Genomic DNA, 25,836 nt, shown 5'->3' with positions numbered 1-25,836 from the left:
GCATCCTGTAACCACCACTGCAACGAAGATACAAGATACACCTCAAGTTTCTCCGGTGGCTGTTTATAGTCAGTAGGCTCCCACTCCACCACTGGTAGCCACCAATCTGTTCTCTGTATCTCTAAACTTGGGATTTTTAAGATTCCACATGTAAATGAGAACATACCTATTTGGTTTTCTCTATTTGATTTATCTCCCTTAACATAACACCCTCAAGGTCATTGCATGTCATAAATGACAGGATTTCCTTCTTTTCATATCTGAACAATATTGCATTGTGTCATTGTGTCTGTATGCCCCATTTTCTTTATCTGTTCCTCCACTGATAGACACTTAGGTTGTTTCTAAGTCTTGGCTATTTTTTTTTATAAAGGACTTTTTTTTTTTTTTTAAAGATTTATTTATTTATTTATACAAGTACTAGGTACAGTCAGAAGCGCCGGAGGGTGAGCGAATTCACCAGAGCCAGAGCAGGGAGCAGAGCAGGCAGAAGGACCGAAGTACACTGCTGAGGGGAGCAGCAGGCGGCAGGAGAGGTCTGCGCGCCATGTGGGACCCTCCTCTGGTGGCCGGGGAGCAGCCGGGGATCGAACCGGCACTGCAGAGGCTACGGGCAGCTTCGCAACCCAGCGCTCAACCGCTGCGCCACTGTGGAGGCCCACTAAGTCTTGGCTATTATAAATAATGTTGCAATGAGCATGTAGGTGTAGGTATATGTATATATATATTTTTTAAAAAAAAGATTTATTTATTTATGCATACAAGAGCTTTGGGTACAGGCCAGAGGTGTGCAGGGTGCAAGAGGATTCACAAGAGACAGAGTGGGGAGCAGAACAGGCAGACTGACTGAAACATACTGCTGAGGAGAGCAGCAGGAGAGGCAGGAGAGGTCTGCAGCACCATGTGGGTAACTCCCTGGCCAGCACTCGAACTCGTGCTGCAGTGGTTGCAGATAGCTTCATAGGTTGTGTCTTAACCCCTTGCACCACCAGGCAGGCCCCTGTAGGTATATTTTTGAGAGAGAAATTTTGTTTCCTTCAGATAAATACACAGACATGGAATTACTGGATCATATGGTTGTTCTATTTTTAACTTTTTGAGGAATCTGTTTTCCATAGTCCTTGTACAACTTACACTCCCACCAACAGTGCACAGGTTTCCCTTTTCTCCACACCCCCAAAACCACTTGTTATTTCTTCTATTTTTGATAATAGCTATTCTAACAGGTGTGAGGTGACACCCATTGTGGGTTTCACTTTGGCTTGTTTTTGAAACTTTTCTTTGTCTATACCCAACCCACCCTCAGATAATTGAAATAATCTAGTTGTAGAATTTTAGTTCCAGATTAAAAATATATTTTTAAATGTTGCCTTTTCTATTTTTATTATTCTTTCTAATCACATTTAAAACTAAATTTCTGAAATGTTCAGGAACAGCAATTAAGACTTAACCACATGTGCTGTTGGTTTCCTTTCTCACCATTGTCTCTGGTTTATCGTGTTTTACCATTTCTGTGTTCTCAATTCTGCTTCATGTTTATGTAGCAGGGTTGTAAATTTGCACACACACACTCAGATGTGCAGACAAGGGAGATGCTTTATGTTCATGACCGATCTTTTCTTCCTTCCTTTCTCACACTGACAACAGAAGAAAACACATTAACGTGACAGCGGAATCTCTGTCTCCTCCCGATAAGACATTCCTTTTCGAGTATAGTGTCATTTCCAAATTCATCTCTTTTCCCAAAGTGGCACCTGGGCAAGGTGGGGGAGGACGACCATGTGGCTAGTCTCAGCTGGCTCCTCACCCAAGCAGATGGCCTGGTGTGGTCTCTGGCTGGTGTCTGCTGGGAACAACAGGACCCATGAGGCATGCCGTGGCATCTACTGCTATCCGATGACCTTCCAAGCCCATGGCCATCAATAAACCCTTCTCTGCCACCCCAGGACTCTTCTGGTTCTGGGTTCTCTCAGTAGGTGGGTGTCTCCTCACTGAGTCAGGCTGGGGGTCCTGCATCGCCCTGAATCACAAGAGGTCTTGAGTGGACTTGTCCACTCCTTCATCCTCCCTCTGCCTCATCTCAAATCCCTGATGGGTACAGCTGCCTCAGGGTTTGAAGCCTCCCCACCCCTGACTGTGTCCATGAACTCTCGCATACCCATCTGGATGGTCCTGCCATATCAGGGTTCCCCAGTGCCAGACCAAGAAGAGGAAACAAGAACATGTGAGCCTGATTTCTTGGACACTTCCCTTTCTCTTCCCCTTTCCATGTCCCCTAGGTCCCAAAGAGTCAGGCTTAGTTTCCTTCAGAGGAAAAGTTAAGGTCTCTTTTAGCTGCCCTGCCCCCCTCCTCCCCTTTCTTCTTTTAGGGACCCTAGTCCCTACCACTTGGTCTTGAGATCAAGGACTGTTTTCTTCGTACTGTGAAATGAACACTGTGCTTTTGTGTTGACAGGTCTTATTTTTTTTTTAAAGATTTATTTCTTTATGCATATAAGAGCGGGGGTACAGGCCAGAGGTGTGGGGGGTGAGAAGATTCACCAGAGACAGAGGGGGGAACAGAACAGGCAGATTGAACTAAGTACACTGCTGAGGGGAGCAGCGGGAGAGTCAGGAGGTCTGTTGCGCCATGTGGGTTGCTTCCTGGCTGGCTGGGAATCGAACTCGTGCTGCAGAGGCTGCAGACATCTTCATGTGTTGTGTCTTAACCCGTTGCACCACCTGGGAGGCACCCAGGCCTTATTTTTTGTTTGGAAATAGGGACTTACCAAGGAGGGAAATCATAAACCCAAAGAGAGTCCTCACAAGTTTTCCACAAGAGTTTCTTGACTGGTCTCCTATGTCATGAGGTTTTAAAAGCAGCGTCCATGCCATTATTCTCTGCTTCTATGTTTCTACTGAGTTTTCTGTTTTTGTCATTATGTACTAAACCTCTAAAACCTCTTCCTCTGAGTGCCTCTCTTTCTATAACAGTTTGGTTTATTAGAAGGGGAAGTTATTGTAGTAAAATATATATAACACAAAATTTACAATTTAATCATTTTAAATTCACAATGTTGTAGAACCATCACTACAATCTCTACCCCCCAAAATTTTCATTATAACCAACAAAAGTTTTGCACCCATTAAACAAAAACTTTCTCTTCCTCCTCCCACCAGACACTGCTCGCCTCCATTCTACTTTCTGTCTCTACAAATCTGCCTATCCTGGGTGCCTCATGTAGGGAGAACTATACAATATTTGTCCCAAATTTGCCTTATTTCACTCAGATGATACTTTCAAGGCTCATCAATGTGAGTCACATCTCAACATTTCATCCCTACTTATGAACTGAATAAAACCCTACGGTGTGTGCACACCACTTTTTGTGTACTGGGTTGGTTTTTATGAGTGCAATATTCTGTCATAAATGTTACTGAATGCTAATTTGAGTATTTTAATTATAGTCCTGGGCTTCCCTGGTGGCACAAGAGGTTAAGCACCGCACTATGAAGCTATCTGCAGCCACTGCAGCACGAGTTCGATCCCTGCCAGGGAGCTAGCCACATGGTGAGGCAGACCTCGCCTGTCTCCCCTGCTGCTCCCCTCAGCAGTGTATTTCAGTCAGTCTGCCTGTTCTGTTCCCCGCTCTGTCTCTGGTGAATCCTCTCACTCCCCACACCTCTGGCCTGTAACCCAGTTCTTGTATGCCTAAATAAATCTTTAAAAAAATTATAGTCCTATTTCCTGCGTTCCAAATTACCCTTCCTTTTTTTAGGATGCTGATGGTCCTTACTTGTGAGATGATTCCACCTTGCTTGTTTACACTTAGGGGTGGCAGAGGCCAGCGACAACTGGAGGCTCCTTGGATATCTTCACAAGTTATCTTTTGCTTCCTCTGTGGGGCTCTCTCCTCCTCCCCAGCACCACCTGAGCACAGCGGGGGGCTGGCTCTGTGGCTGTGGGCTATCTGGAGACAGTGGAGACAGGCAATGGGCAAATTTCCTACAGGGACTAGACCAGTCACCAGAGTGTCAAGGATAAGGCTGACCTGAGGGCACCATGAGCTGCTGGCTCACTGCCCTCTGGACCCCAGTGGAGCAGGCCCACTCTTGCCCACTTCCCCTCCTCCAGCTCTAGCAGCTGATCTCAGGGGCGTTCACACACGGCCAGCCCAGTAACTGGACATGGCTGTACTGAGGTGGCCCCTGGAATTTGCTGGGGTGCTATACCCACTCACTTCTGCACCTGTCTCGGCAGTCCCCCACTGGCTTAGGAAGGAAGGAAGGACAGCACCGCTCAAAACCCCTCAGGCCTGGAATGAAGGCCCCACCCAGAGGCTGCTGGCTCAGAGCTGGGGCCCTGCTATGTTTTGTGGGAGGCTTTCACACATTCGGTGGGGGAGCCCTCCTTTGTGGGCGCTCAGCCCAGGACCACTTGACAGCTCAGCTGAAAAGAAAACACATCTCCTCAAATAGCTCTGCTGCTGACATTCTCTCCAGGTTTCTGTTTTCCTGAAATGGATTCCTCCTCCTCCCCGCCCCTCACTCCCCCTTGTTGCATTTCTCTCTTTGATCCTTTCCCTGGAATGTGGTAAGAAAAGAGAGAAGAGTGTGTGGGACAGTCCTTGAAACCAGAAGGGAACAAGGTGATATTTGACAGGATTTTTAAATTGTGTTATGGTTTTCTCTTCTCCTGTCTTCCTTTTTTATATGTATTCGTACAAAAATGATTCCTCATGGTCTAGCATATTCCAAATTCACTGCATGATTGCATGATGTGGGGAAATATGTTCATTAGGATTATAGTTCTAAACTACGAAGTTTCATAGGTAAAGGCTCGGATCAGGGTTATAAAGTGCAGAAATTATGTGTGTATGTGAGTGCGTGCGTGCGTGTGCGTGCAAAAGTGTGTGTGTGTATATATATACATAATTTTTAAAAAAGATTTATTTATACAAGAACCGGGGTATAGGCCAGATGTACGGGAGGTTGAGAGGATTCACCAGAGACAGAGTGGGGAACAGAACAGGCAGATCAACTGAAATACACTGCTGAGGGGAGCAGCGGGCGAGACAGGAGAGGTCTGCTGCACCGTGTGGACATCTCCGGAGCCGGCGGGGATCGAACCGGCACTGCAGAGGCTGCAGACAGCTTCACAGCGCTGCGCTGAACCGCCTGCGCCACCAGGGAGGCCCTATATATATATATAATATATATATATATATATTTTATCTAGGAAAGAGGATCTAAATTAACCTGGATGTATACAGACTAAGGGCACATGTAGAGAACGAAATGAAGGCCTATTACCTAGACTCTGAAAAACAATGTTCTCTCCACCAGGGGGAGCTGTAGGGCTGTGTCTAAAGTTTTTGTTTTTTAAGAGAAATGTTTCTCCGCCTTTCTCGTACCAGTTTTGAACCAGATTCTCCTGATAGACTCAGCAGAGGCAAAGAGGCCTCACAAGTGAAGGCAGAAAGCCTCAGTTGGTTCCTACAACTGGAGGCTCAGGGGAGAGGGCTTATTTGAGCCTCAGTGGACTCGGTATCTGGCGGGTCTGACTTCGCCGGGCTCTCTGACTGGCCTTGTCCCGCGGGAGCCTCCTCTTTCCCTTCCTCCCACACGCAAGCCCCGACAAGCAAAGACCCGCTTACCTAATGGCTTCAACAAAATTCCGAGCGAGTTGAGTCTCCAGCCTCTGATTGGCCTGACTTCGGTCAGGTGTCCACTCGCAGTGTCTCAGTCACCTGGCACAGCGATGGGCTGGCAAGGTCAGGGTCACATGGAGCTTAAGGTGGAACCAGCCTGACCCAGATTACTTGGACAGAGGGCAGGGTGGGAGGCGCTGCAGACAGAGCAGGCTCCACGCCTTGAAGCTGGATGATAACCACTGCACTACTGACGCTGAGCTGGGGGGTGGGTGCTGGGCAGTCCTCATGAGGTGAGGACCCAAGGGGCATGGAATGAGGTCGGGGGCGAGGGCCGCAGAGAACAGCTTGGAAGATCAACTTCAAACTGGAGAGCCCCCTCCGCGGGCTGTTGTGAGCAGGTGGTGCTGGACTGGTGACTCAGGGGTAGGGGAATCCAGGGGGATGAAACATTTGGCATTTGGTCCCGTGAAGGGGTGAGGAGGGAGGTGTCCTCCACGTGACACGGGTGGCCAGGGAACTAAGAGGCAGAGTGCTGCATAGATCGCGGGGATGTACAAGTCACCAGAAGAGGAGAGCTGATGGAGACAGGCTGCTTGCTGGGGAGTGGCTGGCGTGTTCACCAGGGGCCGTGGGGCTGAACCGCAAGCTCCTCAAAGAAGCACTGGAGAGTAAGGAGGATGCTAACCCAGCTCTGGGGTATGTGGAGTCTGGGAGCAGCCTCTGTGCAGAGAGAGTTCTTGAGTATAAAAGGAGGTGGGAGGGAATTTGTATGCATGTGAAGAATGCAGAAAGAACTGAATTTAACATGACCGATTAAACATCCATTTATCTCATCTCCTTCCCTAAAACCCTATTGAAATTACAATAAAGGAGTAGCTCAGCTGGGCTTCAGCTGAGGACCTCTGTGCTTTCTTTGTAGTGGCTCCGTGCTGCTTGGGCTTCTTATAGTGTCAGTATTTTCTAAGACTTGTTTACATAAGGTAATTGAATCTTAACAAGGTCACCATTGCAACAATGACAGCATGGCAGTAGATAAAACCTGAAAAATAGGAGTCAAAAGATTTTGGCACATGATCAAAGTCCAGTCACACTATTAACAATTGGCCCAGCCCATCATCACTTGACATAACCACAACGTATCTCAGAGCAAGGCCTCTCAGGTTTGCAGGCTTCTACTTAGTTTCGTCAACTTCCAGAAGCAGGACTGGTCTCAGGAATGTACAACTTCACCTCTTCAGGCATCCCACGTAACTGATCTAAGAGACAACATAGTCTCTCGCTGAGTCTCTCTTGAGGCGTCAGTGTAATATTGGATTTCCCTCATTGCATAGCCATTTATTTACTCCTTTACACCCAGCTGTCTTTTCTCCTCTCCATTATATCCACCTTTGGGATGGACCCAGCCACTGTACACGTATAGCTACAGTCTCTTGATTTGGAATCATCCCTGTTTCTGGCACTCACAGTTACAGCCCTGGGGCCTGGGGCCTGGGACCACTGCATAGATAGGGAAAAAGAAAGTAAATGATGTGGAAAGAATTGTAGAATTGTGCCAGCATCTTCCCCTCCCCCCTTTTCCTTCAAATCCTCCAGAAGAGTGGAGGAATCTATGTGTGGTGACTCTCCCTGGGCCCCTCATATTGACTGTGAGCACACTTGTGAGGGTGTGTGAGCCGACTCATCAGCCTTTATCTTCTGTTTTAGACAACAGACGTTTCCATTGTTCCTTCACATTCCAATCAAACCAAGACTCTTGGTCTGAAGAAATGTGCCTTGGCAGGCCAAATAAGAGCAATGTTTTCCCTTTCAATTCTTTTTTTTCCTCATAAATTGACGATTATGTTTTTTTTTCTGTTCATGGAGAAACATTAATACAATAAGGAGTATTAATGTCTGTTGTATTTTAATTTTTCCTTTCAATTCTTTTATAGTATTTTAAGCATTTGCATCTATCACCAAATATGTAAAGGCCAGACTGTTGAGTCCTTCCAGGTTCCCACGTGTAGCCATTTGCTATCTCTTTCCTTTTTTTTTTTTTAAGGTTTTATTTTTATTTATTTATGCATATAAGAACTGGATTGTAGGCCAGAGGTGCCGGAGGACGGAGCAGTGAGAGGATTCACCAAAGACAGCATGGAGAGCAGAACAGGGGGAATCTACTGAAATACGCTGCTGAGGGGACCAGCAGGCAAGACAGGCGCGGTCTACTATGCCATGTGGGCCAGCTCCCTGGCCAGACAGGGATAGAACTCATGCTGTAGTGACTGGTGATAGCTTGATAGTGCTGAGACTTTAACCTCTGCGCCACCAGGGAGGCCCTGCTCTCTCTCTCTCTTTTTTTAAAAAGATTTATTTATTTATACATACAAGTACTGGGGTACAGGCCAGAGTTGTGGGGGGTGAGAGGATTCACCAGAGATAGAGTGGGGAACAGAACAGGAAGATTGACTGAATTACACTGCTGAGGGGAGCAGCGGGCGAGTCAGGAGAGGTCTGCTGCACCATGTGGGTCTCCTCCCTGGCTGGGTATTGAACTCATGCTGCAGTGGCTGCGAGTAGCTTCATAGTGCTGTGTCTTAAGCCATTGCGCCACCAGGGAGGCCCTGCTATCTCTTTCTTGTTGGCAGATAACCATTCTCATTGGCATTTTATGCCTCGGAGGGTGCAAGAGGAATATTCTGCTTTGCTGCAGAATAACCATGAACCCAGCTGGACACCTCAAGCAAACACACCAGGAAATGCAATTGCTGATTTCAATCACCTTCAGTCCTGGGAGAGAGTTCTTCTGGTGAGCACTGACACACCCTATTTTAATGCACCCCCTTAAGTTCCCATAGTGGTTTCCCTTGAGCCATGCTCCTCATGAGCATCCCTTTAACAGCCAAGTTTTACATAGGCCTGAAAGGCCTGACATACGCCTTTCACCACCACCTGTGAACTGATAAAACTCAAACATGCAAGCAATTCAGCTGAATAAGCAGATTTGATTTTACTTTTTTCAGTCAGTTTGGTGCTCTTCCAAGCAGGATACCGTCTGTTCACCTTGAAACTGCCATCCATGGGCCTCCCTGGTGGCACAGGCGGTTGAGCGCAGCGCTGTGAAGCTGTCCGCAGCCTCTGCAGCATGGGTTCAATCCCCAACCCTCTGGCAAGATACCCACATGGCGCAGCAGACCTCTCCTGTCTCGCCCACTGCTCCCCTCAGCAGTGTATTTCGTCAGTCTGCCTGTTCTGTTCCCCACTCTGTCTCTGGTGAATCCTCTCACCCTCCCGCACATCTGGCCTGTACCCTGGTTCTTGTATAAATCAATAAATCTTAAAAAAAAAGAAAAAGGAAAAAGAAACTGCCAACCATAAACACAGAAGCTCTCTGTTGGTTAATAGAAAGCTGTTCTCACCACAACACCCAAGTGGACCAAGTGGCCATCAAATCCAGCGACTCTTCCAGTGGTTCCAAAGTTGGTCCTAGGGGAAAAGAGACACGGTGAGCAACTGGGTGCCGGTGAGCACCCGTTGCATCCCCGGATCATGTCCCCATACAAACCATCTACCTCTTGTCACGGAGCTTTCCCGGGCCCCCCTCACTTTAGAGCTTTTCACTAATATCACCCAATGCATTATGGTATTTCAGATTCAAGATTATTTTATATCATTCAATATTAGGGGCAGTTCAATTAATGCCCAAAAGTAAGCTAGTAATTGTCTTTCAAATGGGAAATTTCTGGGTTAAAATTTCTGGGTCATCTCTGAGAGTGCTTATGCTACAGCCCAGTTCTGCATGCAACAGGGTAGTGTAAGTCTGTGCACACCAGTGCTCCAGCTTGAAACAAAACTTTTAACTAAAGTGGTAATCTCCTCTTGTCCTCTGGGAATTCTAAACTGTTTCAAATTAACAACCATATGGGCTTGGGCAATTTTAGTGGTTCCCATGGAGCATGACCAATCAATATTGACAGAAGGGTAGATTTACATACTGTCTATTTTATAGTGCTAGAAAGAGGAAGCATTTTCCGGTGAGACATAGGTCTGTGTCTTATGCACACATCTATTATCCTGGAAGTGGCACTGCTCTGTTGGAGAGCAAATGCAAAGGGTGCTGGGTCCCTAAGTCTTACCAACAGTGTCCTGCCCACCTTTTAGATAAGGGAATTTCCACTAGTCTATTAGGTAGAAAAATGGCATCTCACTACAGTGTTTATTTGGATTTCTCTCCTGAGGAAATTTGAACGTCATATATTTGAAGACTTATTACAGGCCTCCCCTGTGGCACAGTGGGTTGAGCGCAGGGCTGTGAAGCTGTCCGCAACCTCTGCAGCGCAAGTTTGATTCCTGGTTGGCCAGGGAGATACCCACATGACGCGGCAGACCTCTTCTGCCTTGTCCGCTGCTCCTCTCAGCAGTGTCTTCGATCCATCTACCTGTTCTGCTCCCTGCTCTGTCTCTGGCGAATCTTCTCACCGCCCCCCTCCCCACGCCTCTGGCCTGTACCCCAGTTCTTGTATAAATAAAAATAAATCTTTAAAAAAATAAAATAAAGATCACAGTCTTAAACTTTAGGGAAAAAAGACTTATTATATCTCTTTTTGTTTAACGATCTCCACAACCTTTGCTCATTTTTTCTATTAGATTTGTGATTTTCCTCTTCTCAATTGTGAAGAGGAACTCTAAGATTGTGACATGTGTTGCAGTTATTTACCCCAGTTTATGTGTATTTTGACTTTATTATTTTTCATTGTGCCTTATTTTTAATTATTCTGAGATAATTGTAGATTCACATAGAATTATGAAAAAAATAAGAGCCAGCTCATGTACACTTTACTCACTTTCCCCGACTGCTGACATCTTACAGATCTATAGTGGAATATATTTCTGGTTTGTTTTTGCCACACAAAATTTTGAGTTTGTTTTTGGTTTTGTAAAGCAATGGAATTCATTGATCTTTTTATTGATAGTGTCTGGCTTACAAAGTCCCACTTGCAATATTTGTATGGCCGCTAGAGAGAGCAGTTACTTCGATGCAGCGCACATACTTCCTTTAGTCAGGAAAAAGGAGACCTGGAGAGATGTTCTTTTCCTAAAGGGATTCCTGGAAAGATGTTCTTTTCCTCATCCCACATCATGATTTCTGTCTCCCTATAGAGGCCACTGCTTGCAGCCCTAGCCTCAGACCTTGGCTTAAGTAGCACAATTTCTGGGGCGCATGTAACTGCACTTGGCTGGTGACACTGTGCTGGAGACTCCCAACAGGCCTGCTGTTCCCATGGGTGAGCGCCTCTGCCCCAGGAGACTCCAGTCAGGGCAGTGGTTCAGGAGGCAGGCTTGGGAGGAAGGGCCATGTCTGAAGCCCGGCTTGGCCTGTCTCTCCCTGAGTGGGGAGCAGCTCCCAGTGGACAGTTCTTCAATTCCATGTGCCTCTGACTCTCCTGGCTCTTCTTCCCATTATGGATTCGGGGGCTTTGAAGTCAAACTCATCCCCAGGCTTCTATCGATCACCTGTCATTTCTGCTGCTTAAGCCACAATTACTGGGCTTCCTACACTTGACCTGTAATTGAATTTTCTTGGGAACTCAATGACAAGATTGATTCAGCCTAATTGAGTCAAAAGATCTACTCTCTATGCCATTCATCTAGTCCCTGCCTCTGCCTGGGGCTCTCTGAGCTGAGGCTATAAGACTTACATAGTTAAGTCAAGAACCAACTGACACCTTTTCAGCCACTAAGTTTTGGGGTGGTCTGTTCCAGAGCAATACATAACCAGAACAATGAACTGCCCTTAACCTGACTAGTCACCCAACAAATTTCTAAAATGACAAGCCTTGCTTAACCAAAATTTTGTGACCAACTCATAGTTGGTCTAGTGTTATGCCAAGGACCAGTGATTTGTTTTATTGCCTAAATTCCAAATTCCTTAATCTGCCTCCCAGGCAGTTACCTAGCTCAAGATATCACAAAACGCTGTCTTGAAAACAGAGGAAAAGAACAATAGTTAATGGGAACAACTTAACAAAATGAAAGTCAGAAAAAGAAAATTCTAAACACTCTTAAACAAGATTCTATCATCATATTCATCACCAGTAATTGTAATAGCTGATACTTGTAAGTGATAGAAATGAAGGATAATCCCAACTGTTGTTATAATTAGTGCATATAATAAATGCCTTATTTAAAACATCTAAGAATAAGAAGGTAAATGTAATGACAAAAAATTTCATTCACAATAGTGATAAGAACATTTTCATACCTGTGAAAAATTAATAAGAAATGTGCAGTATCTATAGGAATGAAATTATAAAGCTTTACTAAAGAAAAAAAATGGATAAATGAAAATAACAAAGGTTAGACACGCACTACTTTAAAGATGAAAACTCTCCTAAATCAATTTGTTATGTCTTTTTTCTTTGATGCCTTCATTTATGATCTCTAGTAATTCTGAGATGCTTTTCACTTCATTTACAAAACATGATAGCTTTATTTCTTCCCTCTCTTTATGTATATCTTTCTTTCTTGTCTCAAAAAGCTTTGTCAGAATTTTTAGAGCTAAGTTAAATAGTGCTGATAATGTGTCCTTGTCTTGTTCCTATTTCAAAGAGGAATAATTCATGTTTCTCCATTAAATGTAATTTTACTTTTGGTTTTCAATAGAGCCTTTTTGTCATGTTAAAGAGGCAACCTCAATTGCTTTGGGGAAGAATTTCAATGAAGAATTCGTGTCTGGTATTTATGGAAATAATTATATGAATTTTTACATTTTCCCCAATATTACTGGTTATGCTGATGACTTGAGCTTTAGTGGGGGGAAAAAAACAGAAATTATTAAAGTACATGTCCTTTTAAAGTTGTATAATATCTGAAACAATATCTGCTCTATCTGTTTGCATATCTGTAAGTTCACGCAGGTCTGTTAGGAATTCCTAATGTTGAAAACTGCTTTCTCAACGTTATTCTTATTAGATATGATGATCAAATCTGTTACATCCAGGAAAATAAAACAATTTACCATAAAGGTAATACAAATAGCAGTAAAAACTTTTTTGAATGTTTTGCTCAAGAGGAAAAAAAAAGAAATGTTAAAAAAAAAACCACGAGACACCAAAATGACAAATTGACAGCAATTAAAAAAAAGGAACCCAGTTCAGAAAAAAAGGGGTTTATGTCTCGTGCATTGTACACATCATGCACTGCTGGTGTAATTAAGTAGAACTTTAGGACATACCCCAAATCCAATAAAGTTATGGGGGGTAGGGTGCAGATGGTAGGATATAGAAGATCTTGATACTTATTCTTGTATTTTCTGAATTTTCTACAAATATAAAATGTGAATATCCAAATTAAAACCACAAGAAGATACTACTACAAACCCACCTGAATGGCTAAAATGACAAAGACTGACAATGCTAAATATTGGTAGGGACAGGGAGTAACTGGGACTCAGATCACTGGTAGGTGTAGAAATTGCTTCAACCTTTTGGAAAGCCATTTTGACAGTTACCTATTAAACCTAAACAGATCCACTAGCAAGTCCATCCTGGGGTATATAGTCAACAGAGACGAGTGAGCAAGTCCACCAAAAAGTGGACAAGAATGTTCACCACAGCTTTATTAGTACATCCCCAAACTATTAGAAACCACCCACATTCTTACTAAATAGCAGATTAAATTTGGTATATTTGAACAAGAATACTACACTGTCTGGGGGTGGGGTGGGGGGAGGGAAAGAATGGACTATTAATATGCACAACAATGTGGGTTCAGTTCACATGTTGAGACAAAGAAATTAGATACAAAAGACTATATTGATACATATGAAGTTCAAAGTTCAAGGACAGGCAAAAGTGTTCATTGGTGATGGTAACAGTGACTATTCCCAGGGAGTGAGTAAGCATTGACTGGGAAGGTGCATGAAAGGGGTGGAAATTTAGTCTGCATGGGGCTAATTGGGTAAAATTGCATCAGGCTGAGATGTACGCACTTTACAGAAGTTATACCTCAATAAAAAGAAAAGTTAGAAGTGTGTGTACCTTTAAACCTAATTTAATTCTACTTCTAGGAAATCATCCTAAGGAAATAACCTGGGATCTTAGTATTACAGGTAAACCTCAGGAAGGTGAGGCACCTCCCCCTGTCCCCTGCCCCTGCCCCTTCCCTGCCCCCAGCTTCCACTCACATACAGCCACCTTGGATTCCAAGCCCTGGTATGCCAGCAGCCGGACTTCCTGGGCAGCTACTGGGAACTAGGAGCAGAGCAGGGTGGAAAATATAACATGGAAGGCACATGGACTGGCTGCTCTTGCTTCTGTGGCCCAACTTGCACCCTGGTAGTGCTGGGAAGGAGACTTGGCAGAGACAGGTGGAAGAGAGACACAGAGGGACTTGGCAGAGACAATGGCAGCTATTATCCTGCTGTGGTATCTTCTTTATCCTAGCTCTTTGAGACCTGCTTAACTCCTTTCTTATAGTCCTGCACTAGAAGAAGCGTACCACCTTAGATTTGTGGTATACTTTTAGGCATTGATAGCCCTGCTTCAGTCTGACCCTGTTTGGCTGGGCATTTACCCACGAAGGAATGGGTAAATTTTGGGGCTTTTTTTTTTTTTTTTAAATAGCTTTCTTCTCCTCTCATCTTCCCTTGCCTTTGTGCACATGAATGGCCAAGTCCTTTTCAGAGCATGTACTCCTTGATAGTTTGGGGTCCCTGGGTACCCCTCAGTTGCATGCTAGCACATTTGGTTTCCTGACTGGGAAAAAACCATCCATGGCTGATCAGCCCTATGGGAAATCATGGCCTCCCCATGGCCCTGTCTACCCTAAGCACAAATGTGGTTTTTGTTTCCCTAGTGTGTTTGTGTATCGCCTTGTTTTCGTTATGTGTATTTTTTCTGAGCCTTAGATTAGCAAAACTGGCTTTGACCTTGTGGAGACTTTGTGTGCATGTGTACAGTTCACTTCCAGTCACTAGTTCAGAATCTTGACTTTGTGGAAATTGTTCTGTGTAGGAGGAAGCAGTTCTACCTAGTTGCCTTGCTCTCATAGTTGCTCAAAAGATGGTATTTGAAACCAAGCGTGTAGGTCCAAGACGCGTGTAGGTGTCTAAGGCTACCTGGCGGGCTACTGTGGAACTCAGAAGTTGGATTTTTTTTCTTCATTTCAGTCTTGTAAGGTTTTTGCTTTTCAGTTTGTGCCATCCTTTGTTATGCCACCTAGAACCATGTGAACTCTGCTGACAACTCTTTGCAATTTTAAGATTTTGACTTTGGCTCCATTGAAAAAATTTGGTGTTAAGTAATTTTTCATTTTTACAATTTTGACTTTTGTAATCAACCTATGTTTTATTTTCCCTTTTTGTCTTTTTACAGACTTCCCTCTTTCCCCGTCCCAAACCATACATGTATGGTTTAGGGAAACAAGCCACCTGACCATTTCAATGTGAGCAGAATTGCCTTTCTAGCAGTTCTAGAGCTTGTTTTTGTGAGGAATCAAAGAAATACCCCTGTGTCTTTGTAAATATAAGTAAAACTGTGGATACATACGATATGCCACACGGCTTAAATGAAAACTAAGGGAGCTGCCTGTGTATGTATGTTGTATGTCTGTATGTTTTCCTGTTTGTGTCCATTTACTTTGGTCTCCAAGAATAAAATTTGGTATAGACTGTGCCTATAGAAATTTTGAGCTCAGAAATATAATGGACATGGTACAAAAGCTTCGGGAAGCATGGTCTGGGATAATTTTTGGTTAATGGAAACTAATTTGAAATTTAATTGGTTGTTTTGAAACACTTATGCCTATAAAGATGTATTGAGTGTAATTTTTTCCCTCTTCTATCTGGCTTATTGTGATGGGTATATGAGTATCCTTTCTTCTCCCTCTGTGCACACTAATTTTATTAAAGATTTTTCACAGTCAGAGTCTACTTCCTGTGCATTTGTGCTGCAGATGTTTGGACCCCTTTTAAAGTGTGCATTCCTTAACCCAGGGGTCCCTGGGTGCCCCTCAGGCATGTGCCAGCACTAGCACACATATTTCTGTGTAGAGATGTTCAATGTAACGATAATGTATTATATCATTACTGTCTTAAAACCTAGGGGGTTGATTACAGCTAATTATGATACATCCATGTGATCTCATATTCTGCAGCCCTCAGAATGCAGGATATATTAGCATGCTTAACGGTCTGAAAAATATTCATTTTCACAATACAAATTAATATTTAATAAATGGTATAAGTTATCAAGATGCACACAGTCTGCACAAGTGTGAGTCCATCTACACAGAAAACAAAAGTATTATATTATAGATAAACATTGGAAAAAGCAGATATAATACTGCCTGTCTTTGGCCTTCATAATATAGGATATGTGTGCAAATGTCTACTTCTAAATGTCCTCTTTTGGGGATTAGAATTGAGATCTGGGCTGAGCTGGCCTCAGAGCTCCCTGGAACCTCAGGCCTACATTACTACTTTTCTTCCCCAGCTTTAAGCAAACAAACTCATCCTGTGAAAATCATTGTGAGGTTATATTCCTCTACTGCAGGGAACTTCTAAGACCAGAATCCCTCTGAGAAACAGGAGTCCATAAATTCTACAACATTTTAAGAAGACTCTAACATGACTGCTTGCATTGAGGAAGAAATACCTTCTTTACCCTTTTAGGATTAGTGTTGCATATTAAACTCACAGAAGACTAGAGAAAAGACAGTTTCTTCATGTCGTATTGGGGAGCTCAAAAAGAAAGCGGCTTGGCTCCGTGACTAGAGATCCCAGCCTCTGCCTAACTTTGTAGAGGGAAAGTAGTGGATCAGAAAGGCTCCTATGGGAAGAACAAATAGGTTTCTTTGGGAAAGACAAATGGGCTTTTATGTCAACAAAATGGGAGATTAGATAGTTAGTGATAACGTTTGTTTATGTAAGTGTTGGTCTGTAAGGGTCTCTAAGTGGGATTGTTACATAAGGTCAGCAGGAGTCACGAGACTCCCCTGGAGAGGGGATTTATGATTGTTTCACTCCCAGAAGTTTCTGCTTTTAGTCAGATAAGGAAGGGTCCAGACAAAGTTTTTTTCTGTATCTGTTATTTCTCAAATGTCTTCAGCTCAAAATAATTTTTACGCCATTGTGGTATGGTTTGGATCTCTTCACTTGCATAAAAAGGTAATATTTTGAAATGCTGTTCATCTTTACCCCATTTTCCACCTCCCCTCTTAACCCTTACTAACCCTTTTCTCGGTCACTCTTCCAAGTATTCTGCCTTCACTGCCTCAGGGAGAGGGTGGCCCTATGTCAACAAGTGAGAAAAAAAATTGTTGGCTTTTAAATGTCCAAAATCAAGTCCCCATGGGAAACAGGGAGGATTCTGGCAAATGGGATGTAGCTAGGCTTTTCATCCAAGACAGGGAGTGTGAGGGGAGAAATGGAGGGTGCGAGTGTCTGCTTAATATACCTACCCCACCCTCACCCCAACATCAGGCGGAATAGCAACATGGGGCCCCAGAACTGGATGAGTGTAGGAATATTTGGCATTGAACACAAGGTTCTATAGAAAAACTCAAGAACAGAAATAGTGGAGTGGGGTGCTCAATCTCCAGAGCCTGGGGTCCCCAGGAGCAGCTGATGGAATTCTCAACCTTAGAGATGGAAATGAGATTCCAAAGAGAATCAGCAGCTCTGGAAGAGGCCTTTGGGAAGTGCAGTAAAAATCAGAAGAAAATGTGATTCTGTGGTGATGGAATTTCAGGTGATCTTTATTTTCTTATTTATAGTTTCGTTTGTTTTCTAAACTTTCTGCAATGAGGAGCATTTAAAAGAGAACATGAAAAATTTAAAACTCCAGTTAACAGGCATCAGTTCAGCAAATACTTTCTGCGAGGCCATGTGCTAGAATCCTGGAATACTAAGCTGATGGACACATACCTGGTTCTCATGCTGTGGAGCCACAAACCTGACAGCAGTTAACTCAAGCGTCTGTGTCCAAAACACAACTGTCAGTGTAAGCGCAACAGAAACCCAGTTAAAGCTAAATATCTGCTCCTGTGAACCTCCTCATGTTTTCCACTTTTGTCTTAATTGCCTTCTTGATAAAGTTGGTAATTGTGCTTTTCTGTTTTGTACTTTTTTTTAAAAAAAGATTTATTTATGCATACAAGAACTGGGGTGTAGGCCAGAGGTGCAGGGGTGAGAGGCTTCACCAGAGACAGAGTGGGGAGCAGAACAGGTGAACTGACTAAAATACACCTCTGAGGGGAGCAGTGAGTGAGACAGGAGAGGTCTGCTGCGCCATGTGGGTAGCTCCCTGGCCGGGGGAACTTGTGCTGCAGTGGCTGCGGACAGCTTCAAAGTGAAAGGGTTGGCAAGGTAAAGAAAAGGAAAGTCAGGCTAAGTTTCTCACAGGCAAGAAATTTATTGCGCTCCTGGGCAAGGTTCACCGACCCTCGTGGAAGTCACGTTCCTTGGGGAATGAGAGCAAGCTTTTATAGCGCAGGGTCTGGCCTTGGAGGGAGGTGGAGAATGCTGAGTCAAAGTTGCTTTTCAAAGAAGTTATTTCTCTCGGAACTGGTTGTTCTTCAATGCTGCTTATCAGGGCCCATGCAAACCGGGCAGAGCTGGCTCCCTGGATGCAGGTAGCAGCAGTTTCAAGTTCCCCCTCCTCTACCCCAGCTCTGCCCCGGCCTCAACCTTACACATAGTGCTGAGACTTAACCCCTTGTGCCACCAGGGAGCCCTGTTTTCTACTCTTTTTAAAATTTAGAACTTTATAAATTATTCAAATGTACACACAAATTAACACCCCTGTATGACCACCTAGCAACAACTTGAAATGTTGACTCATTTGCTGATGTTCAAAAGCCCAAATGTTGGCTAAAAAGGCACTTGTATAAATCATAAATGGTAATTGTAAAAAATATGCATTTAGAAGTTGAGGATAACTTATAAGGGGACCTGAACCTGAATCTGGCAGGCTACCCCCTGGTGTCAATAGCTTATGGGAGATTTTCTGTGATCAAACTGAGAATGAAAAGCATCTTTTTGTACAAAATCTATGTGATGGCTAATTACATATTTCAGCTTCGCTAGATCACAAACTCATTTGGTCAAATATTACTCTAGGGCCTCCCTGATGGCACAAGGGGGTAAGCTCCGCATTATGAAGCAATCCGCAGCCTCTGCAGCATGAGTTCGATCCCCGACAGGCCAGGGAGCAACCCCAGTTCTTGTAAGCATAAATAAATAAATCTTAAAAAAAATATTACTCTAGATGCTGCTGGGAAGGTATTTTTAAGATGAGATTAACATTTTAATCTGTGGACTTTGTTTTTTTTTTTTAAAGATTTATTTATTTATTTATACAAGCACTGGGTACAGTCAGAAGCACCGGAGGGTGAGAGAATTCACCAGAGCCAGAGCGGGGAGCAGAGCAGGCAGAAGGACCGAGGTACACTGCTGAGGGGAGCAGCGGGCGGCAGGAGAGGTCTGCGCGCCATGTGGGACCCTCCTCCGGTGGCCGGCGAGCGGCCGGGGATCGAACTGGCGCTGCAGAGGCTGTGGGCAGCTTCGCAACCCAGCACTCAACCGCTGCGCCACCGGGGAGGCCCTTAATCTGTGGACTTTGAATAAAGCAGATTGTACTCCATAGAGTTGTGTGGACACATCGAATTATTTGAAGACTTGCACACAGACACCAAGCAAAGACATGAACTACAAATCTTCCCTGATGAGTCTCTAGCCTGATGACTTTGCAATTTTTGGGCTAGCCAAATCTCTGCAATCACATGAACAATTCTTTAAAACAAGTCTCTCAGTGTCTCTGTCTGCCTGCCAGTCTGTCTCTCTGTGTATGTGTATATCTACATATGCATGTAGGTATGTGCATAGGCACAATAAATACATATATATATATATATATATATATATACACATACACACACAAGCACATGCGTACACACACACATAGTCTGTTCTGTTTCTTTGGAGACCCCTATGACACATTATGAATATTCATGTCCCATATTTTACCCTCACCAAAGACTCAGTGTGACAGTCACCTTAGTATTATCCTGCACGCAGACACTCTGTGGATTGGTCGTTCTTCCCCAGTCAACCCTAAACACAGGGGTGATAAATTATTATTAACATCAGCAGCTTGATTTCCTGCACTGAAGTGGCACATCTATAATCATCAGTGCTGAGGCCAAGCCATGTGGTTGGAAATCCGGACTTTAGAATCCAGAGCCGGCCGTAAATCATTTTAGCACACACACAAGAAGACATTTTGTCCACCAATTCTCAACAACTAGATATTACTGTTACATTATATTTTTATTTTATTTTTTTTAACTTTATTTTTTTTAAAGATTGATTTATTTATTATTTATACAAGCACTGGGTACAGTCAGAAGCACGGGAGGGCGAGAGAACTCACCAGAGCCAGAGCAGGGAGCAGAGCAGGCAGAAGGACCAAGATACACTGCTGAGGGGAGCAGCGGGCGGCAGGAGAGGTCTGCGCACCATGTGGGACCCTCCTTCAGTGGCCGGGGAGCAGCAGGGGAGCGAACCGGTGCTGCAGAGGCTGCTTGCAGCTTCGCAACCCAACGCTCAACCGCTGCGCCACCGGGGAGGCCCTACTGTTACATTATATTTTTAAAAGAAGATCCATATGTATGGTAGGAAAAAATTTTAAGCAGTTCAAAGGTTGGACAAAATGAGAACTAAAGTTCTAGAGAGAGCAGCTCAAAACAAAAGGGCGACCCAGCCACCTCCTTGCCTTTTTTTCCCTGCTTTTTTTCCTCTTTTCCCTTAGACTCCCCCTATAGCAAAAGAGGAAAGAACACTAGAGTCACAAAAACTTTTCACTTTACCATTCAAACTTTACTTTTCAAACATTTATGCTTTAAATGTAACACTTCTTTGTATCAACATAAAAAGACCCACGCACTGGACCTCCCTGGTGGCGCGAGGGGTTAAATCTCAGCACTGTGAAGCTGTCCACAGGAGCAACCCACACAACCTCTCCTGTCTGGCCCGCTGCTCTCCTCAGCAGTGTATTTCTGCTCCCCACTCTGTCTCTGGTGAATCCTCTCACCGCTAGCACCTCTGGCCTGTACCCCCGTGCTTATATGCATAAATAAGTAAGTCTTTAAGAAAAAAACCCACACACTTGAAGATGCTATTAGTGAGATGATTTGAGGATTTGTGGAGAATGTGAATTACAGAGCATTGCAGCTGTTTTGCTGCTGTCAGTCACCCTCATTGCGCTTCATTCCAAAGCCTGCCCTCTCTTACTGAACAGAGTCCCCCAGGCTTGTATATAGTTCTGGCTGCGGGAGTATTTCCTGGCTTTTCACAGTAGCCACTTCCCACTAAACAGGTTTACTTTTTTTCTTACTGCTTTCCCTTGTCAGCAACTTAGTAAAATCTGACATAGGTTCAACATAAATTTGTCTAAGACATTTTGTTTTTGACAGTATCTTTCTAACTATATGCATTTTATAAGCGTGTATGCACATACAGTTTTAAATAGTTAAATATACATAACTTATTTTTCTAATATAAATGTAATAACATTTTCTTCCTTACTATTAGATATTTATGTAACTTGTAGGTGCAAATTATAAAGCACAGTGACAAATACCTTTGTAATCATCAGCCTGTTGAAGAAATGGAATAGTACCAACACCCTGAAGTCCCTGAGTCTCCTCCCCATCACAGCTCCTTCTCCCCCAGGAGCTCCTAGGGGTCAGCACTCTCTGATTGGGTGTTTGTCGTCCCTTTGCTTGACGTTTTTGTTTTACCACATAATGTCATTTCTCAATAGTTTGAGGTCTATTTCTGCTTCTGTTGTTTTTCCTCTGTTTTCATAATTTCTTTAACAAAAGAAAGGAAACTAATTTAAAGAAAAAAATTCAGATAGTGTCTGATAAAAACAATTGGAGCTGATTAACTCCTGAATTTTCTGTGTCTTGGTGACATTTAATGGAAGGATTGGAGAAAAATTAAAATGCCATTTAACTCACAAATGATTTTGTGAGTTATCTGCAAATCACCTCATTTGAGGAGTGGCAGAATCCTTGGTCATTTCTAATACCAAAATTTATGCAGGATTCTCTGTAGGAAGCAATCATAATAAGTCCCTTAGTTTCCAATGGGATCAATTCTTTGTCGCAGCCATCTGTCAATGGAGAGGCAACAGGTACAACACCATTTTCCCAGACAAAGAACACTGGAATATTCTGTCTTGTTGATTTATAGATCTCTTCATAGGTTTCCGTATCAATTTCTCTAACAGTCATGGTCTCTTCCACACCTCGCAATATCGTGTTCAACATGAGCAGTAATCTGCCCTGAAGCTGTCATTTCTTATTTTTTTTAAAGTTTTATTATGTATGCATACAAGAGCTGGGGTACAGGCCAGAGATGCAGGGGGTGAGAGGATTCACCAGAGACAAAATGGGGAGCAGAACAGGCAGACTGACTGAAATACACTGCCAAGGAGAGCAGTGGGCAAGACAGGAGAGGTCTGCCTCGCCATGTGGGTTGCTCCCTGGCCGGCCAGGGATTGAACTCATGCTGCAGAGGCTGCGAATTGCTTCATAGTGCGGTGCTTAACCCCTTGCACCACCAGGGAGGCCCTCGTTTCTCTTTTTTTTTTTTAAAAAAAAAAAGATTTATTTATTTATTTACACAAGCACCGGGTACAGTCAGAAGCGCAGCGCGGGAGGGTGAGAAGATTCACCAGAGCCAGAGCAGGGAGCAAAACAGGCAGACTGACGAAGAAATACACTGCTGACGGGAGCAGCAAGCATGGCAGGAGAGGTCTGCGCGCCATGTGGGACCCTCACCCGGCAGCCGGGGATCAAACCGGCGCTGCAGAGGCTGCGGGCAGCCTCGCAGCCCAGCGCTCAACCACTGTGCCACTAGGGGAGGTCCACATTTCTCATTTCTTAAAAAAGATTTATTTATTTACACATACAAGAGCTGTGATGTAAACCAGAGGTGCAGGGAGGTGAGAGGATTCACCAGAGAGAGTGGGGAGCAGAACAGGCAGATGTACTTAAATACACTGCTGAGGGGACCAGCGGGTGAGACAGGAGAGGTCTGCTGCACCATGTGGGTCACCTCCCCGGCCGGGGATTGAACTCATGTTGCCAGGGAGCATGTGAATGTACATTATGTACCAATTTACATCTGTGGATATTTTGGTGGTTTTTATTTTATTTTATTTTTGCATAGAAGAACTGGAGTACAGGCCAGAGGTGCAGGGGTAAGAACATTCACCAGAGACAGCTTGGGGAGCAGAACAGCAGATTTACAGTGAAACACAGTGCTGAGGGGAGCAGCGGGTGAGCCTGGAGAGGTCTGCTGTGCCATGTGTGAGTTAATTCCCAGGCCGGGGTATCAAACTCAGGCCAGGCCGTAGTAATGATAGTGCTGAGAAGTCACCCTTAGGCCACCAGGGAGGCCCCTGGAGGTATTTTGAAGACCACAGTCTACACTGATTTTTCCAGCACCACAGAATTCGTTCTAGTTTTCTCCCTTTCCATATTTGTAAGTCCTTTCTCCAATAGAGAGGAAGCTGGCTTCCATTATTCATAATAAATTTACATATTTGATCAATCCCCCATATTTAACAATTTCCCACCACAGATGCCCTGTTTCACCCCACCCATGCTGACAACTGCCAAATGAACTGACTCCTCACCTTTGTGACTGAGCCAGGCTGCCCCATTGAGGCTCCCTCCTCACCCTGTTTGGACTCCAACACCCCACGCTCAACTGGACCACCCAGTGCTTGTTTTCAAACTTTACATAAATAGTGTGTGCATATTTTCTTCTGCAATCTGCTTTTCCCACTCAACATTATGTTTGTGAAATTCATCCACCAGAACCGCCCCCACCCCCCAACCACAGCAGCTGTGGGAGTTCTCCACAGACAAAATCCCATATCATACTCTGTGTGCACCAAGTGAAGCCTGAGCTTAAAGTTTGCACTCACCTCCTCTGTGTGTGGGTTTTCATGGAGCTCCCAAAATCTTTCTCTTTTTCCCTTCCCTCAGAATATTCACAAAATGGTATTAGAGGGGAAAAGCAGGGGTTTTTTGGGTATGGGTTTTCTCACCCTCTTCAGTCTCCTTGGTGGTCTTTGGTGAAGAAACAAACTTTTAATGTGGGTACATTTTTTTTAAATCAAAGTTCTTACTATTAGCTCACAATATGGTTAAGTTAGTACTGTTTTTTTTTTTTAAAGATTTATTTATACATACAAGAATTGGGGTACAGGCCAGAGGTGCAGGGGGTGAGAGGATTCACCAGAGACAGAGTGGGGAACAGAACAGGCAGACTGACTGAATACGCTGCCGAGGGGAGCAGCAGGCAAGACAGGAGAGACCTACCGTGCCATGTGGGTAGCTCCCTGGCTGGCCAGGGATGGAACTTGTGCTACAGAGGCTGCAGATAGCTTCATAGTGCTGTGCTTAACCCCCTGCGCCACCAGGGAGGCCCTCGCACTGTGTTCTTTTATGATTTTATTCTAGAGAGTTGGGGAATATTCTCCACATTGTTCTTCATGTCAGGAAAAATGGAGGGCATGTTGACTGATGGCGACAGCTTGAAATCTGGGAGATAATGAGGTAATACTTGGTTTAAAAAGCTTTTGCCAGCTTTTAAAAATGATATTAAACCACCTTCTATCAATGATGATAGTGTGCCCTTTATCAGTTTGGTCAAATTAATTTTAAGCACTTTTTTTTTTAAAAGATTTTTTTACTTATTTATACAAGAACTGGGGTACAGGCCAGATATGCAGAAGTGTGAGAGGATTCATCAGAGACAGAGTGGGGGACAGAACAGGCCGACTGATGAAATACACTGCCGAGGGGAGCAGCAGGAGTGACAGGAGAAATCTGCTGCACCATGTGGGATCCTCACCAGCTGGGATCAAACCTGCGCTGCAGAGGCTGCGGACAGCTTCACAGCGTGGTGCTCAACTGCCTGCACCAACAGGGGAGGCCCAATTTTATGCACTTTTGATAAAGAAAATAGAAAAGCACACACTTTCATCAGTGGGTACAAAACAGGGCTTGAAAAAGCCCCTGGAGCTGGTGCTACTCTTGTACAAGTTTACCTTTTGTTCTTTGCCAGAGAGAGCAGCCCTGAGCAAGACTGGTGACTGGTGACTAGGCTGCACTGGCCAAATAACCCTACACTTGCTGGTCATGTGTGTTTATCTTTTCTTCCTTTTACTCTCCCCTGGTAGCTAGAAAGTTACTTTTAAGTGGAAAGAAGTAAGATCTGAACATGTTCATAGGAATACTGTGTGACCTAAAGATTAGCGCCATCTTCTCAGCCTCTGTGCCATGGCAGCCAAATGGAGGAAGAAGCAAATGCACAGGCAAAAGTGCAAAAGAAAATGAGGCAGAAGTCCAAGTAAACTAGTAGCACCCACGGAAGCCACAGGCCAGGGGTGCTGGTACAAGCTGCTGGACTGCATACTATTGTCTAGAAATTGTCTCAGTGAATCTAGAACATCTATCACCATTTGATTGTTGCAACCACCACCTTTGAGAGACCACCTTGCTCATACCAAAAGCGGTCCCTTTTGGTCCTAGGCCCTGGACCTGTGACATTCTGGGTTAGTTCTGACTGACTGTAACATGCATACAATAAATATTCCCTTCTGTTATCTTATCTGAAGAAAAAAAGAAATACTGTTTGAGTCTGTATCCTATCACATCTATTCTGGAGCCAAGTAACTCAAAGAGAAAATATTGATAGAAGGGTGCCACTGCCTCACAGAATCTAATGAACTCGGACTCTCAAACACTGAAGTGAGATCAAGACTTCAGAATGGTAGTTCCCACCATCTCTGCCCAGAGCTGTGTGGGGGCGCCAAGATGTCGTCCTACACTGTAATATAATTGTACTATGGGTTTTTCAAGTATTATGAAATTAAGGGTTTAAGTTTCATAGTGATATCATTTTCTTCTCTAATTTTCTCTGTTCATTTCAGTGAATATTAGAATGGAAGTTTTGGTAATCAGGGCTTTTATTTTTTTGCTTGCCAGCACTCTGAGATTTTATAAGAGATTACAGCCATAGCATGTCTGCTGACTGGAGCAGAATCTGTCAATCAGAATCCCACTGATGCAACCTGAATTACCTGCTCTTAAAAGAAAAACTGTATTGCCAGCAATCAAGTTTTTACTCAAACTCTTTACA

General features: G+C 44.0%; 1 pseudogene across 1 annotated transcript in view; it reads left to right on the top strand.

Annotated features, from left to right (window-relative positions):
* Positions 1 to 25,836, top strand: part of LOC311173822 (large ribosomal subunit protein eL27-like) — a 754,061-nt pseudogene that overhangs the window by 364,554 nt on the left and 363,671 nt on the right. The window lies entirely within an intron of this gene.

This window comes from Talpa europaea (assembly GCF_964194135.1).
Source record: "Talpa europaea genome assembly, chromosome: 7".
NCBI classification, from domain to species: domain Eukaryota; kingdom Metazoa; phylum Chordata; class Mammalia; order Eulipotyphla; family Talpidae; genus Talpa; species Talpa europaea.
This window is presented reverse-complemented; position numbering and strand designations above follow the sequence as displayed.